Consider the following 14,800-nt stretch of genomic DNA (forward strand, 5'->3'; position numbering starts at 1 on the left):
ATACATGTGTTTTTTTTTCTTTCTTTTCTTTGTGTGTGTGTGTGTGTGTGTGTGAGAGAGAAGGTGAGCTCCATGTCCTACTCCTCTGCCATCTTGATTCCAGCCTCTAGGACTCTTTTTTCTTTTCTTTTTTTTCCTTTTTTGGCCACACCCATAGCCTATGGAAATTCCCAGGCCAGGGATGGAAGTTCCCAGGCACCCAAATTCTCATCTCCTTGTCTTAACTTACTTTTCTGTACTGTACTGATTCATATCAGACTTGTTCCTATTACCTATTTGTATATCGATTTTTTGACTCTTCCACTCTGAAAGTCAGGTCCATGAAGACAGGGACATTGTTTTCTTCACTATATTTTCAGTGAATAGATCTCTATTATGTAAATAGTAGGTGCTCAATAAACATTTGTTCAATGAAAAAAGTTTTCTCCAGGTGTCTGCAGAAGATGGCAGTAGGGCAGGTCTGCTGATCAGTGGCGAAGGCCATCTCCTGGGCCACCAGGCACTATCCTGGCCAAGCAGCTATCCTGGGCAGGAAGGTAGTGGTTCACAGGCTGCAAGGGCATGAACATAGTTTCTGGCAATTTCTCAGGAACAAGTTAAAGTACCTGGTCTTCCTCTGCAGATGTATCAACACCGACTGGTCCCATAGCCCCTACCCCAGTTCCATCCTTTGGTGGACAGAGGCATGCTGCCCGTAGGACTAAGCGAGGCTAGGCTTCCCTGATCTCCTCTGGTGCCTGGATGGGATCCCGTGACCCTCCCGTCAAGAAAAAGCAGGTGGTGATTCCTGCTGCACTCAAGGCTGTCTGTCTGAAGGCTTTGTGAAAGCCTGTCCACCTAGGGTGCTGGGATGAGGGGGTTGGCTGGGAGAACAGAGGTGACAGCCACCCTGGAGGAGAAGAAAAAGAAGGCGGCAAGGTTTTTTTCTTTTATTTTTTGGGGTTTTCTTTTCTTTTCTTTTTTTCTTTTTTTTGTCAGGACATGATGTGGGATCTCAGTTTCCAGACCAGGGAATGAACCTGGGCTGTAGCAATAAAAGCGCCAAATCCTAACCACTAGACCCATGGCCAACATTCTCTACTAGAAGAAAGAACAGCTCATGATGGTACAGACACAGGCCAAAAAGGACATGGAGAAGACTGGCCAATCCATGGAGATTCTTAAGGCCCAGGGACTCCTGGTCTAAGTGCAATAAAGATTGTTTATTCCTCATGCCTGGTATGCCCTTCCTCCAGCACCACCCTGGGATGTGGGGACCCAAGAGCAGCTGTCCAGATGCCACAGGCAGCGTGGGGCTTAAAAGCCTGGGGCAAATGAAAGGGCCTTGGCCATTGCTCCTGATTAAGAAAAGACTTTTCTTCGAAAAGTTACTTTAAACATCTCTAAGAGCTGTGTAGGCATAGTTTGTCTATGATCTTGTTCATGAGAGAGTTTTAGAAAATTGGTGATAGGAACAACTGGTTATTTAAGTTTCAGTATTTGCAAAAGTGAGCTGGAAAATGGTAATTGGAGGGGAACCGTGCATTGTGAAAAGGGCATCTGTCTGAAACTTCCCAGATACTACACTGGGTGGCTGTCATAGGGAAATGCTTGTGGGGGCAGAGACTGGTTGGGTACAGAGGTACTTATAGATGTGCCAGGCTGGGAAGACATGCAACCAAGGGGTTATAGGCATTGCTTTTGTATTTTATGATCAGAAATGCATAATTTTTAAAGAGGAGAAAAAAGGATGAATAAAGCAGCTGGTGACTGAGTCCCAGTGTAGAGAGAGAGATATGAATAAAATTGGATACAGAAAAAAAAATTGACTTAGGATAGCCTTGAAGAAATATGACTGCATCAAAATTGGGTGACTCTAGAGCCTTGCTTCCACAAATTTATTTTCTTTCTTTCTTTTTTTCCCTTTTTGGCCACGCCCACAGTATGTAGAAATTCTTGGGCCAGGGATCAAACCTGTGCCACAGCCATAATGGTCAGATCCTTAGCCACTAGGCCACCAGGGAACTCCAAATTCATTTTCTTTGTAAACAGCCAGAACTGTTAAAAAAGGGCCTTTGTTCCCTGGGGCTATATTGATGGGGTACAGTATCACATCATTTGTGGATCTCATAGTCTAGAAGTGAATTAAATCTGAAGCCTGAGTCTTGCCTGTGGATGGCTTACAGAGGCAGAGGAAGGGATTATGGAGAAGATCTTGTTTGGGTACTGCAGACATGTTGGTTTCGCTAGAGTCCAAGAGTCCTCTGAGGAGCTTGTTGCCACTGCTTCCATCTTTGGTAAGAGGTAATTATTATCTGTTTCCATCACTTCTGCCATGAAATAGGCACATTATGATTGATTACTCTCAGCCCTTATTTCCACTCTCTGTCCCTTGAGAAAGGACCGTATTTCTGTAATGCAGAACACAATTCCAGAAAAGCTTTGAGATTAAAGATTAAAGTCAAATCTCTTTAATTCAGATTCTGCTAACTCCATAAATTCAGAATTCATTATCAGTTTCATTGGGCTGAGACTTATCTTAGTCCAGTGGTGAGGGAGGGAGGGAAGTTACTAAGCAAATTAGCAGTGGATGCATTATTTGCAAAAGTTTAACAAGCATAAAAAGATTTCTTCACACCAGGCTTTTTAAGTTTATAAGCACTACTTTTCCCACATTTTTAAATTTAGGTATAATTTATATATAGTAAAGTTCGCCAATTCTGAAGAATTCATACAGTTATATAATCACTATAATAAGATACAGAAGTTCCATAATCCCCCCCCACACACACACACTAAACAGATTCTCTCCTTCTCCATTGGGGTCAAGCCTCTTTAAATCCCCAACCCCTGGAAACCACTAGTCAGTTTTCTGTTCCTTTAGTTTTGTCTGCTTAGAGGATGACGTATAAAAGGAATCATAGGTAACCACGTGTTGATGTGGTTAGAGATTGTCCTAGGGATCACTGTCATGGCTGCATGCATGTTCATTCTGGGAATGGCCACCGTGCATCCACAGGTTCACTAACTGGGGCAGGAAAAAAGGGGTTGCCCATTATTCATATCAGTAGAATCTGATGGAAGGAGACAGATGCATCTCTGGAGTTAATTGTTAACTATGTGTCAAAGGGTTCAAAGGACATTGAGGAAGGAAGCATTTTCCTGATTGATTTTAAAAAGCTCAGTTATGTTCATCTCCCTCTGCTGGAAGGTTATGCAGTGTATTATGCAGCACGCAATATATTTTGTAGTGTGTAATAAAACCAAAAATTGAAAAAGAGAATCATAGAGTATGAAACTTTTTAAGGCTGACTTCTTTGACTTAGCATCTGAGATTCATGCCTACTGTTGAGTGTAAAGGTAGTTTGTTCCATTTCATAGCTAAGTACTATTTCAGTGCACCACAGAGTGTTTACCCAGTCACTAGTTGATGGACATTTAGGTTGTTTCCAGTTTGGGATGAATAAGAAGAAAGCCACTAAGAAAGTTTACATTCAACAGGGAATATAGTCAATAATATTATAATAATGCATTGTTATGTGTAATCTATAAAAATATAGAATCATGTTGTACTCATGAAACTAATATAATATTCTTAGTCAATTATACTTCAGTGTTTTAAAAAATCACAGGTTTTTGCATAGACCTAAGTTTTTATTTTACTTGTGCAGATACCTCAGAGTGGGATTGCCGAGTGGTATGGTAACTAAATGTTTGACTTTGAGAAACCTCCAAACTGTTTTCTAAAGTGGCTGTTCCAATTTTTCACTTACAGCAACAACATGTGAGAGTTCCAGTGGCTCCATGTTCTTGCCAGTTATTTTCAGTTTTTTTTTTTTTAAATTAGCCATATAAGTAGACGTGTGGTTGTATCTCGTAATTTCAATTTGCATTTTGCCATTAATGAAGTTGAGCATCATTTTATGTACTTATTTGCCATCCATGTATCATCTTTGGTGAAGTGACAATGCACATCTTTAGCCCATTTTAAAAACTGGGTTCAAATTATTAATGTAGTGGTTGACATGTATATAAACACTCATATATATTATTTCATTTGATCATCACAACTCTGGGAGGGAAGCAGAGCAGCTACTATTCCCTAATCCCTATTTCCCTGGAGAAATTGAGGCTGGAAACAGGTACGTGACTTGCCCAAGTTCACACCAAGTGGTAGAACTAGAGCTCAAAGCCAAGCCTGCCACTGCCACTTCTTTCTACAAGTTGCTGGCTTACTTCTCCGAAGACAAATGGGGTCACTCTGAGGATGGCAGGTGCCAAGGCTCCACCAGCCCAGGAAGGTGAAGCCTGTCCTTGCCAGCTGTGCTGTAGATATTTCCAGCCCGTTCCCATCCCCTTCCTGGTGCTTTGTCTCCCTTGTCCGAAGTCCAACTCTTGCTACTAATACTTAGAAAGAATCTATTGAACAGAACAGATCTTCTTCCCTAAATTTGTCTTCTTCCCACCCTGAATGGGGATTTTGGCATTTTCACCCAGGCTTTTCAAGATATCACTCCTTCATTCTGTGGTTTTCAAACTGTTCACTTAGAGCTTCCAGGTTGCTGCCCAACAGCCCAAAGAGTCAGAGCAGCTAGGCGTGGGACCTCGGACCCACCCAGCCAACCGAAGCTGTTCCATTTTTATCTGTTTTGCACATGGGGCTTTCATGGAAGATTTTATTTGAAAAAAATTTATTTGCTTTCTAAAACATGCTTGAAATAAATCAACGTATTTCTCATATATTCTATAATGCAGATACTGTCACTAATTGAGTCTGCTCTCTGGGTAACACCACATCCCCAGACCAATCTGGATTATCAGAATCTTACCTCATAAAAAAAATTGAGCTGAGCTTCCCAGTCTGTTCTCGATGCCAGCCCTCTGATGGGCTGTACCAAGGGATAGTGACTCCTTTTAGCCTCAGGACACACGAGAAGGGCTTGGCTGGTATCTGCAGACTTTGACTTTCCTCACCCGTTCCCTCTAGTGCACTGTTTAAATAAGCTCTCTTCTCCTGTGTTCTCACAGGGAAAGGTTAGGAGGCACTAGCAGAGAAGGGTGGTTTGGGCTTGGGTTCTGGAATTTTGTAGTCCTCTTGACCCTCACTTAGTAGCTGAGTGGTCTGGCATATTGCTTAATTTATCCAAGCCCCAGTTTTCCTCATCTGTGAAATGGGGAGATTGGCACCCTATTTCTTAGAACTGTTGCAAGGATTAAAAGCTAATACATGAGTTGCCATTGTGGTGCAGCGGAAACAAATCTGACTAGCGTCCATGAGGACGCAGGTTCAATCCCTGGCCTCGCTCAGTGGGTTAAGGATCCAGCATTGCTGTGAGCTGTGGTGTAGGTTGCAGATGCAGCTCAGATCCTACATTGCTGTGGCTATGGTGTCGGCCAGCAGCTATAGCTCCCATTCGACCCCTAGTCTGGGAAGCTCCATATGCCGTGGGTGCAACCCTAAAAAGACAATCAATCAATCAATCAAAGCTAATACATATGATGCACATGGACACCCTCAGTAAATGGCAGCTCCATTATTACCGGCCCCGCCTAGCGCTGAGGTTTGCCCTCAGCCATGGACATGGTTTGCCACAGTTTTACTATTGCTGTGCCTTTGAATATGCTTTCAAAATGAGTCTCAATGTGAAGCATCAATAAACAAGCATGGTCACAATTTAAAAGTTATTAATGTATATAATACCTAGTTTACACTTCTCTGATAATGAAGAGGAAATAAATACATGTTCGAAGGCCATTAACAATTCCTCCAGTGGAAACAGTGCTTCAGAGAGAAGGGAAGTAAAGGAATTTGTTCTGAAGTATTTTAAATGCACGCTTTTCTTATTTGTATTTTGTTACAAATAGAAATCACCTTAGTGATGGTTGAGCAGATCCAATGAACCATTATGGCTTGAGCACATCTTTAAGAGATCTTTCTTTTGAACACCAAATGGTTTCCCATTATAGTCCTTTGATCTTCTCTAATCATTTTTATACTTTCCAATAATACTCTAAATTAGAGGAAACTGTACTCAATACAGCCGCATCAGTATTCTCTAACGCAGCCAACTGTAGGTTGCAACAGGAAAGATTTTTATAAGAATTAACACTCCCCAAAGCCATAGATCTCTGCAGAAATTTTATTCATTCAAGCAGTAAAAGTGTTTGCAACATGAGTACTTTCAGTTCAATTCAGGACATTGTAAGGGACTTTTATTTACTTATCTATTTTTAAATTTTATGACCACACCCATGGCATATAGAATTTCCCAGGCTAGGGACTGCATCTGAGCCACAGCTGTGACCTATGCCAGATCCTTCATCCCACTGTGTTGGGGCAGGGATTGAATCTGCACCTCTGCAGTGACCTGAGCCACTGTAGTAGGATTCTTAACCCACTGTTTCACAGTGGCAACTCTGGAATATTTTGTAAGTGTATAATATTATTCCCACCCTTAGGAAATCTAATTTCATTATTCTCTGGTACCAGCTTATATATCCAGCATTTCTGCAAATCAACACCCTAACTGTGGTGACTGTCATTCTGTGTCCAAGGTTCAAATGCAAATGGCATTTCAAAGTCTCCATTTGGAATAACAATGGGTCTGCCTCCAAAGCTAGCTTCGGATGGGTTTCTGTCATACTGCCCCAGAGGACATGAGGCTCATTGTTCAGTCACAAGAGCTGATAGACAGCTAAGAGTCTAGTGACAGTGTTTCAGCTGAACTTGTAGAACCCCACCCAATTCAGAAAGTCATTCAACAACCCTGCTCCATTACCTCCCAAGTATGTAGCCTTGAACACGGTACTTAGACGCTCCGCTTCCCCATCTGCAAAGTATGCATATTTACATGTGAGTAAATACATTTCAAAGGTTTAGAAGAGCGCCTGGTACCTAGGAAGCAGCTCAATCCATGTTAGCTTCATGTTAGCTATTGCCATTATTGGTCATATCAGTGGTGGTAATAGTATCCTTACTTTCTTCAACATCCTAAGCCAAAAGGCCATTCAGCTCTGGATCCCAGCCACAACTGACAGAAGTGCAGGTACTCTTTTTCGGGGTTTAGGGGAACAGTCAGCCTGAGCTGGAAGCCCTAAGGCTGTCAGGTGAGGGGTGGGGCAGGAGACAGTCCCTCTTTCCCTGCCACAATCCCTGGCCTCTGTCCAAGGGGTCTCCCTTAGCCTTCAGCACAGAATAAAGTGAACTCATCTTTGCTTTGAGTTGCATTTTTCTCCTCTACAGATTTTTGCTGGCGGTAAGAGCCACCTGGGAAAGTCAATAATGCAGATAATTATTTACCACAATAAGGAGTTTATTCCGAGTGGGTCACTTCTGGTTACTGTCACTTGGTTTATATTGCATAAAGTAAAACAAGCTGTTGAAGCACAGCAGATAAGGGTTTTTTTTTTTTTTTTCCTTTTAAATCTCGGGCATATGAAGTGAAAGAGAACATTTCATTTTTCAATATTGCTAGGTTCCTAAAGATAATTTAAGAGGTCATACATCTTTTAACTCAGAGATAATGGTGTGTGTGTGAATGAGTGGTGTGTGTGTAATTCATGTACATATATACATTTTTATAGTGTACTAATAATATGTAATTATGTATTAATCCATCTGAAGAGATTCAAACTGGCTAGAGCTGACAATCAGAAGGGCAGTAAACTTGGCCCTAACTTAAGAAAGGGGTTTGCTTCTCCCCCGAGGGCATATAAGATATTTAGGGTTTATCTTACCCGTGGGTGACTCTGAAATTCACTGGCACATTGACTCATGATTCCCCAGGCACAAAGCTCCTTTATGCAATGTCATTACATCATTATGGCTGCTAAGATTACTAAGGGAAGGAACATCTGCTAAGTCAGATGTTCTTGGATCCAGAGCTTCTCTTTGTCCCCCTCTACCCTAGGAGCAACCTGTGATACCAACTCTTCCCAATGTACTTTCAGTCCCTGGCATCCTCCTTCTGCATTCTTCCCCCAAAGTTATATCTTTCCTCTCCCACTTCAAATACATACCATCATTTCACCACCCTCTTCCCTTTGAAGGCATTTGGTTTCAAGCCTTTCACTTCTCTTTGTGGAATAGATTTAGTTGTTTGTCAAATATACACTGAGAGTGTGTTTTTGTGTCAAACACTATATTAGGTATTAAGGCCACTATATTAAATAAGACCAGTGTGGTCATTGCCCTCATGAAGCTTACAGTCTACTAGTTGAGACTGATGTTCATCAAATGAGCAGACAAATATGTAATTAAAAATTATGAGCACGGAGTTCCCGTCATGGTGCAGTGGTTAACGAATCCGACTAGGGACCATGAGGTTGCAGGTTCGGTCCCTGCCCTTGCTCAGTGGGTTATTGATCTGGCGTTGCCGTGAGCTGGGGTGTAGGTTGCAGACGCGGCTCAGATCCCGCGTTGCTGTGGCTCTGGTGTAGGCCGGTGGCTACAGCTCCGATTCGACCCCTAGCCTGGGAACCTCCATATGCCAGGGCAGTGGCCCAAGAAATAGCAAAAAAGACACACACACACAAAAATTATGAGCACTATGAGGAAATAAAGACAAGATCTCTCAAGGAGAGCAGGGCATCTACCGTGGGTTGGGATTCTCTGGGGTGACATTTAAGAGTCCTAAAGAATGAAAAAAGAGCCAGCCATGTGAAACACTGTGGGGAGAACCTTCTGGGCAGAAGAGTCAGCAGAGACATAAGGCTGGAGAGTGAGCCTGTGCATTTGAGTAACTGCACAAAGACCAGTGTGGATGGGGACTAGGGGATGAATGGAGATGAAACTGGGAAGGCTGACAGGGGCCACATGATGCAGGCTTTTGTGGATCATGTTAGGAATTTTGGATTCTACTCTAAGAGTGGTAAGAATCCATCAAAAGTTTTAAGCAAGAGAGTGGTTAAAATTTATGTCTCAAAGAGGTTGTTGTGGGTGCTACATGGAGAATCACCAGAGGTAGGTCAGAGTAGAAGTAAAGAAAAGAGTGGGTTATTACAGAGTTTGGCAGACCCATTCCTTGGGTGTGGTGACTTGGATGATTGTCCTGGGCTCTGAACTCAGAGGAGGGTGTGTGGTTCATGATACACTGCACTTAACTCCTGCTATCTGAATACTGAAATTCAGTTTTGAATTTCCTATCTTGACCAGTATCCCCAAGGGTTTGTTAACAATATCAACACTGTGGCCTTCTTTTTTAAAATTATATTTGATTTACAATGTTATGCCATACAACAGAGTGACATATACATATACATACATGCATATATATATATATATATACACACACACACACATGCACACATTCTTTTTTTTAATATTCTTTTCCATCATGTCTATCACAGGAAATTAGATGTAGTTCCCTGTGCTATACAGTAGGACTTCATTGCTTATACATTCTAAATGTAATAGTTTGCACCTAGTAACCCCAACTCCCAGTCCATCCCACTCCCTCCCTGTGTTATTGGCAACCACAAGCGTATTCTGTGTATCTGTGAGTCTGTTTCTGTTTCGTAGATGGGTTCATTTGTGCCATATTTTAGATCTGACGTACAATATCATAAGGTATTTGTCTTTGTCTTTCTGACTTACTTCACTTAGTATGATAATCTCTAGTTGCATCCTTGTTGCTGCAAATGTCATTATTTTCTTTTTATGTCTGACTAGTATTTCATTGTATATATGTACCATTTCTTCTTAATCCATTCATCTGTCAATAGACATTTAGGTTGTTTCCATGTCTTGGCTATTGTGAATAGTGCTGCTATGAACACAGGGGTGCATGTATCTTTCTGAATTATAGTTTTGTCTGGGTATATGCTCAGGAGTGGGATTGCTGGATCATGTGATAATTCTATTTTTAGTTTTCCATAGTGGTTGTAACAATTACACAACCACCAAGAGTGCAGATATTTCCCTTTCTCCTCACCTTCTCTAGCATGTTATTTGTAGACTTATGAATGATGGTCATTCTGAACAGTGTCAGGTGGTAACTCATTGTAACTTTGGTTTGCATTTCTCTAATAATTAGGAATATTGAGCATCTTTTCATGTGCCTACTGGCCATCTCTATGTCTTTGGAGAAATGTCTACTTAGCTTTTCTGCCCATTTCAATTGGGTTGTTTTTTTATTGTTGAGTTGTTTGTATGTTGTGGAGATTAAGCTCTTGTCAGTTGCATCACTTGCAAATATTTTCTCTCATTTCTGTAGGTTGTCTTCTCGTTTAGTTTACGGTTTCCTTTGCTGTGAAAAGCTTGTAAGTTCAATTAGGTCTGGTTTGTTCATTTTTATTTCTATTGCCTTGGGATTGATTCATCATGAGTTGCATCCTTCCAGGACTTCCCCATATGCTGAAATTGGGTATGAAAGTGAAGGGGAACATGAGTTGATAGAGTCCCTGTAAATTTGAAGGTTAGAGTAATGAGACTTGCAGGTGGATTGTATTTGTGAGGGGAGGGAGAAAAGGAGTCAAGGATGGAGCCAAGGGATGGTTGTGCCATTCACTGAGATGGGAAAATAAGGAAAGAGCACAAAATAGACTCTCAATGGAAGATTTTCATTTGGGGCTTGTTACATCGAAGATGTCATTGATCTGTCTGAGTAGAGATAGAGGCAGATGGATATATCAGCACAGAGCCAGTAGCACTGAGCTTAGCAGAAACATTGGTTGTCGTATAAAAGCACAATAAGTAGATGAAAACGCTTAGAAGAGACTATGAAGAAAGAAAATACTTAAGACTTAGCCCTGAGAAATGCCAACAGTTAGAGGGCAGGTAAAAGTAGAGGAACCTATAACATAAAGTGAGAAGGACCTGCAAGCGCTGTGGGATAAAGAGAGAATGGCGTGTCATGGAAGCCTGGAGCCCAGCCTGTTTCTGGAAGCAGTCAGCTGTGAGAAATGCAGTGAGATGAAGCATTTAGATGATACCGAGAGGCATCCTCTGGATTTGACAGCAGAAAGCTCATGGGTGATCTTGAAGAGAGTAGTTTCACTCTGGCGAGGATGAGAGGGCAGGTGGAGGAGGCCAGTTCAGTATAACAGAACTTTTCCTTTCTGATTTCAGCCATTTGGCCAGGGGATGATGTTTGGACAGGGGCTGCAGGAATCCCAGCAGGCACGTGCTGGGATTATGTCTTTCTAGGATGCATCTCTGTGATTTCTAATTCTAGTTAGAACATCTCCAGATGGAAAGATGTGTGAAGCTCATTCTCCTGGGCAAGGACTATGAAGGGAACACGATCACATGCTTTAGCCAGTGCCCAGGTTCAAGGAAGAAAAAAGAGAAAGGCAGGCGTTGGGGGGCGGCAAAATAAGGTTGGAAAGAACCAGAACAGAATTTGGTTAATTCTTGTGATTATTCACTGTCAAAATTCCATGCAAATTAGAATTTGAAATGTTACAAAAGGGCTCTCCCTGCCCCCACAGTCCATGTCACCCTGACAAGCAGATGAAAGGTGAGGGAGGGGCTGCTTCCTGCCTGCCCTTCAAGTCTCATGGAGCTTTGCAGGCTGTGCCTGTTGTGGACACCATGTTTGGTAGTGAACTGGAAAATTCTTGCCCAGAAAAAAGAAAAATGTGGAACCACATGTGTACATCCCTATCTTTTTTTTTTTTTTTTTTTTTTTTTTGTCTTTTTGCCATTTCTTGGGCCGCTCCAGCGGCATATGGAGGTTCCCAGGCTAGGGGTCGAATCGGAGCTGTAGCCGCCGGCCTACGCCAGAGCCACAGCAACGCAAGATCCGAGCTGCGTCTGCAACCTACACCACAGCTCACAGCAATGCCGGATCCTTAACCCACTGAGCAAGGGCAGGGATCGAACTTGCAACCTCATGGTTCCTAGTCAGATTCGTTAACCACTGCGCCACGATGGGAACTCCCCATCCCTATCTTTAAATCACTTTATGATCTAGTTCATTTTAATACTGGACTAATATTATTAATCAGTGGTAGCTTAAAACATTTTAGTTTTCAGTTTCTCCCCCCTAAGTATTTGATGATCTATATACAAACGCTTGCAATCTCTTTTTATGATGAAAAGGATTTTTTTTTCTCTATTTGTATTTTGATTAATTATATCTTCTAGTTTATTGTTAAGATGTTTGGAAATGATACATATTCTGATCAGTGCTAGGGTCTAGTTCCTGTTGGCCTCCTCAGTGTCCACTGAGCATGTCCATTTCGTATGCTTTGGTTCTGTATGCAAGGTAGTATCTTAGAATAGTTTTTGAAGTGAAAAGAGTCAAGAAACCCAGCATTTTTCTCCAGGCTGACCCATTTTGTAATTTTGGTCAAGTTATTTAACCTCTCGCTGCTTCATGTCCTCCTTCAGGAAATGGTGTGAATACTATCAACCTCCACATATATCAGAAGTTATATGAGGCCAGCTGCTTGACTCTGCAGTATATGATGTCATGGTGGGGAAAGAGCTATTAAAATGTGAAATATTATTACCCTGGTACAAGTCAGAGGTTATTGTTGCAAAAGGCCTCTAGAGAGGCCTTGTAAAGACTACTTTTAACTTTTTCAGGCAGCAACTCTTCCTATATGAGTGGAGTTTCCACCATCTATTATTTGTATCATTTAAAAGCTCTAATCCAGTGAGGAGCAAAATATACTTGAATTTTCATTGAAAATATTTGCATTTGAAGATTTCAGAATATTCCTGGAGGTAACCAGAGATACCCAAGATAGAGCAAAATCACACTGGGAAACACAGCATATGGGAATGACTGACTTACTCCAGAATTTCACCTGCATGTATGCTAGGTCATGTGGCCAGACCATTAGTAGACAGCCACCAGGGCAGAGAAGAAAAATCTTGCTCAACTATGTGTGCAAATCATCATAACTCTCTCATTGCAAGGTGCTTTTCCCTTTGAAAGTGCATGCCTCACTTCTATGAGGTAAACATTTTATCTCTACCTTATGAAGGGAGAAATTGAGGTTCAGAGGATCAAATGGTAAATGTAGAGGCAGGAGTAGATTCCAGGTCTTTTGATGCTTTTCTAGGACTTATCACTTACAAGCAAACATGATAATGGATACCAGTCTTTGGAAAGAAGGAAGAGAAAGTTGTGCTCTAAATACTCCATTCAAATTTCACAGCAAAGAAGGAAGTTTTTATTATCTGATATTCTGTGGGTATCCAGAATTACTGGAACTTAGCTACCCACTGTTCCTTTTTTTTTTTTTTTCTTTTTTTGTCCTTTTAGGGCCACACCCATGGCATTTGAAAGTTCCTAGGCTGGGGTCAAGTGGGAGCTACAGATGCGGGCCTACGCCACAGCCACTGCAACGCCAGATCCGAGGTGTATGTGCAACCTACACCACAGCTCACAGCAACTCCGGATCCTTAACCCACTGAGCAAGGCCAGGGATCGAACCCACATCCTTATGGATACTAGATGGGTTTGGTTTTGCTTAGCCTCAACAGGAACTCCCCTCTACTTTTAAATAAAGTAGACCCTTAACATTTATAGACTGTGTATGTGTAGGGACCATGATAGTCTCTGACTTGTGTGGTAGTGACAGGAATTTGAATCACATGCACTGAGGCTGGTGTGTGGGACTGAAACTCTTACTTAGTGAAGGTGACTTGTTGCCACTCACCAGCATTCAGATGTCAATGTGGCTTCTTTGTTCCTCACACATGACCATTTACCAATTCTCTGGAGAACAGTTAAGCTTTGGAATAATATTCCAAAATCTGAGGATTTCCAAAGGCCTTGAGACATGTCCTTATAAATATCAAGGGATCATTGTATTGAACTTCCTTGCTTTAATTTTGCTTTATTAGCCAGAAACTCAAGGGTAATGTTAGTGCTCATAGCAGTAACTAAATTCATCTCAGGTTCCAAACATATCTGTCCTCCTTCCACCTGGCTTAAAATTTTTTTTCTTCATTTTTACCATTCTAATTTGTATGTTTTGTAAAATGTCTGAGATCCTTTCTTAGAGAGACATTAAATCCCAAATAAATGTTGAAATCCAGCTTCCTAGAAAGAATCATTTATTTTAGTCCCAGGCTTTCTATAATGTCAGACCTACTAGAGAGAATTAAAAAACAAGACAACAATTAACATTTTCATTTTTTTATTGAAGTTTGGTTGATTTACAATATCATGTTGAGTTCAGCTATACAGCACAGTGATTCATATATATAATATACATATTGTTTATATATATTTATATATATTAAATATTATAGATACTATTGTATATTTACATATATTATTTATTTTATTCTTCTTTAGAATGTTTTCTGCTACAGGTCATCACAAAATACTGAATATAGTTCTCTGTGCTATACAGTAGGTCATCTATTATATATTACATATAGTAGTGTGTATATGCTAACCCAAACTCATAATTTATCTCTTGTCTTCCCCTTTCCCTTCGGTTTTATATGTCAGTGAGTCTCTGTTTTGGAAATAAGTTCATTTGTATCTTTTTTTGGGGGGTTTGTTTCCACATATAAGTGACATCATATGACATTTATCTTTCTCTGTCTTACTTCGCTTAGTATGATGATCTTTAGGTCCATTTATGTTGCTGCAAATGAGATTATTTCATTCTTTTTTGTGGAGTAATATTCCACCACATCTTCTTTATCTATTCATCTGTCAGTGGACAGTGTCTATTCATCTGTCAGTTTGCTTCCATGTTTTGGCTATTGTAAGTAGTGCTGCAATGAATATTAGGGTGCATGTATCTTTTTGAATTATGGTTTTCTCTGGATAGATGCCCAGAGGTGGGACTGCAGGATCATTCGAAATTCTGCTTTTTAAGGAACCTCCATATCGTTCCCCATAGTGGC

The 14,800-nt window shown here is 41.1% G+C and overlaps 1 protein-coding gene and 1 pseudogene across 33 annotated transcripts in view; both read left to right on the forward strand.

The window, feature by feature from the left end:
• The window catches only part of MAGI2 (membrane associated guanylate kinase, WW and PDZ domain containing 2), a 1,324,949-nt gene that overhangs the window by 1,302,907 nt on the left and 7,242 nt on the right, over positions 1-14,800 (forward strand). The window lies entirely within an intron of this gene.
• LOC146400061 (NADH dehydrogenase [ubiquinone] 1 alpha subcomplex subunit 1 pseudogene) lies at positions 2,781-3,249 on the forward strand (annotated as a pseudogene).

The sequence above is a fragment of the Sus scrofa genome, chromosome 9 (genome assembly GCF_054392235.1).
Source record: "Sus scrofa isolate SSC_HxYL_T2T_F1_AM1 chromosome 9, Sscrofa_HxYL_maternal_Yorkshire_Landrace_v2.0, whole genome shotgun sequence".
NCBI lineage: Eukaryota > Metazoa > Chordata > Mammalia > Artiodactyla > Suidae > Sus > Sus scrofa.